We start from the raw sequence: 2,875 nt of genomic DNA on the forward strand, positions 1-2,875 counted from the left end.
ACCTCTTCACTAGCATAAATTGTTCTAAAACCACTCCATAAAATCTAAACTTTTAATAAGTCGGTTCTTAAATATAAGTTGGAAAATTTTCAATTTCAATATCTTCTCTTTCAATGTCAATTTTTGAACCAATGTCAAAAGCAACTTTTAACAGTGTTATTCCACAAATGCCTTCAAAAGCAACTTTCATCCAATTCTACTAAGGTATATTCACTTTTAATAAAAACAATTGAGTCTGTTTCAAGCACATAAATATTTGTACATCAATTCAGTAATAATGTCATGGCTCCTTTTGGGTCTGCACTAAGTTATATTATTATCATGATTTAGGCTAAGGAATGAGAAGTTGTAGTAGGATGGGGTGACATGGAAGAGAAGTTGTAGTTAAAAATGTTTGACTACTTTTAGTGGGGTCAAATCTCGGATTAAGGAGCTTTCTGATCTAGTTTCAACTCTCAACTTTTATCTTTTTTTTTTGCTTTTGACATACACTTTATTTAGTCTTCCTCCTCACCAACTATTAATTTTGAGGTCTAGGATTTTCTGCCTCAAATTTTTTTTATCTAAAAAGGTGACTTTTAGTTGGAATTTGTTGGTGACTTTTTTAAGTAAGATTTGGTTGACAATTTTGTTTCCTTTTTCTTTTGTGTTTTATGGGATGTTGCGAGGGGTGATTGTATAAGCAAAATTGTCAAGCGAGGGGTGACTGTATAAGCAAAGTTGTTTTAGTCTATGCTTTCTATCTACTCAGATAAACATGTTGTTGATCGTAAGCTTCAGTACAAAAAGTTTGTGCAAGAGTAGTAGGAATTTCTATTTTGGTTTTTAAGTTGACAGTGAAGTCTGAAGTTGTCCAGTTATAAAAAATTAGATAATATCTATTTTCATTGTAAATATTGGTGAAATTAATACAAGTTTTTAAGTTTGGCTCTACCTTTTAAATAAATGTGTGGTTAAAAACTAAAACGAAAGTAAATAAAATCATAATACAATATGTAGAGCACATAAGACTTCAACTATATATGTAATTGAGAGCATAGAGAGGTACATCTTACTCAAATTTAACACATACATAACAGGGAATGTTTTATTTATTACAATGCCTATACGAAATATGTGTTAACATTTTAATTTTTTTCTGGCCTATGACCTTTCTAAAATTTCATCCTGCCTTTTAAGGTTATACATATACAAAAAATGTTTCGTGCTACTTATCTAAAGTTGAAGCATGACAACACAGTATTTTTCAGTATTCTACTATTGAAGGAATTACACAAAAACTACTATCCAAGTTATGATTTAAAACATGTTGGTAAATTGTATCGTAATGATACTGTAGGTACACATGGTGAACTAGACTTGCTTTATATCCAAACAATGGTCATCAACAGTCAATTAAGCAATTCATACTAAAAGTGTTCCTTCTACATGAAACATTAGAGTGTTACTGTGGATATATATCAGTCTGATACACAACCACTTGATACAAATGGAGGCAACTCAAGATCAAATAGCAAAGGGTGGTTATTCAATTGTTCTTGTGTCTGGACTTGACAGTGATGCCTTATGGTTTACCAAGGGAACAATTGAAAGGTGTTGCTTGTTATCATAGTATTTTTTTATTAATTATTCTTATCAATGTATATTGGAATTTGAGTTGAAACTGATCAGTCTATTCTTATTCAAGGTTATCTTCTTCCAATACTCAACTTAACATGTAGTATGTAGTCCAAAACTGATCAGTCTATGTTGGAAGTCCCATTTTTCATGTAATATGTAGACTGGACTGCACTGACCCAAATGGCTTTTAAACTTGTGCAATAGTTATTTTTTTTATTGATTATGCTCAACTTTTTTATGGTCAAACCTGTTGCTACAGTCCAACTATCATGTTCCAGAGTTCAAATTGAATACACATCAATCATGCAACAACTTGTGAAAGGAAAATTGGTCAAAATTTAGTGGTTCAAGTAGTGAAAACACATAGGTCAGCTAAAACATTCATTTTCTTTGCTTCAACACGTTATAAATGCTAAAACAACCTTTTTTGTATTGCATATGGCTGTAGAAACGTGCACTTATGAAATCTGATTGAGCTAACCTTGATATTTTCCTACTTCAAGCAACTTTGCCAGCCAAATTTTAACTCAAAGATTCAAATAGCTTTTGTTCACTTAATTGGACCCAGAAACAACAACTCAAACTTGAATAAGACACTAAGGAGTTAATGTAAGAAGTCCAGCAAGGATCTAATGCTAAACCAGATTAAAAAAAAAAAACAAAAACTGGACTCAAACAAAGAGGTTGCAGTTCGGTCAAGCTGCTGAAAACAGTACTGCTTAATTCTGCAGTGTAGTGCACCCGAATTGATTGTCTCAGACAAATCACAGTTCATACGGTATGCATATCACACTATCGCAGCAATTCAACACATCTAGTATTCAATTTTCCACACGATGCAGAGTAAATGAAACTGAAAGCACAACTCAACTCAGAATTTTGGACAAAATCAACACAATTGACATGACTTAGACAAAACTAAAATAGATGCTCAAAATAAAATGACTCAAAACAAGAATTAGACCGAATAAAATGAAAGTAACACTGAAAATAATGACTCAAAGCACAGCACACGCAAACTTGAAGACCTAACACAAAATTCAGATTCAAGGATGAACAAATATGATGGAAGAACGATATGATGTAATGCAGCGGAATAAGTTGAATTATGATGATGATGACCGTAGGAAGCAGAAATTCTGGAAACCACTATTTTAACGGTGTTGGTGGCTAGATGAAAGCAAATGGAAGACTCGGTGATGAAGATAAGGTTGATGCAGAGGAGGTTTGGATGCTGAAATGTGATGAGGATGGA

The sequence above is a fragment of the Vigna radiata genome, chromosome 8, assembly GCF_000741045.1.
Source record: "Vigna radiata var. radiata cultivar VC1973A chromosome 8, Vradiata_ver6, whole genome shotgun sequence".
Taxonomy (NCBI): Eukaryota; Viridiplantae; Streptophyta; class Magnoliopsida; order Fabales; family Fabaceae; genus Vigna; species Vigna radiata.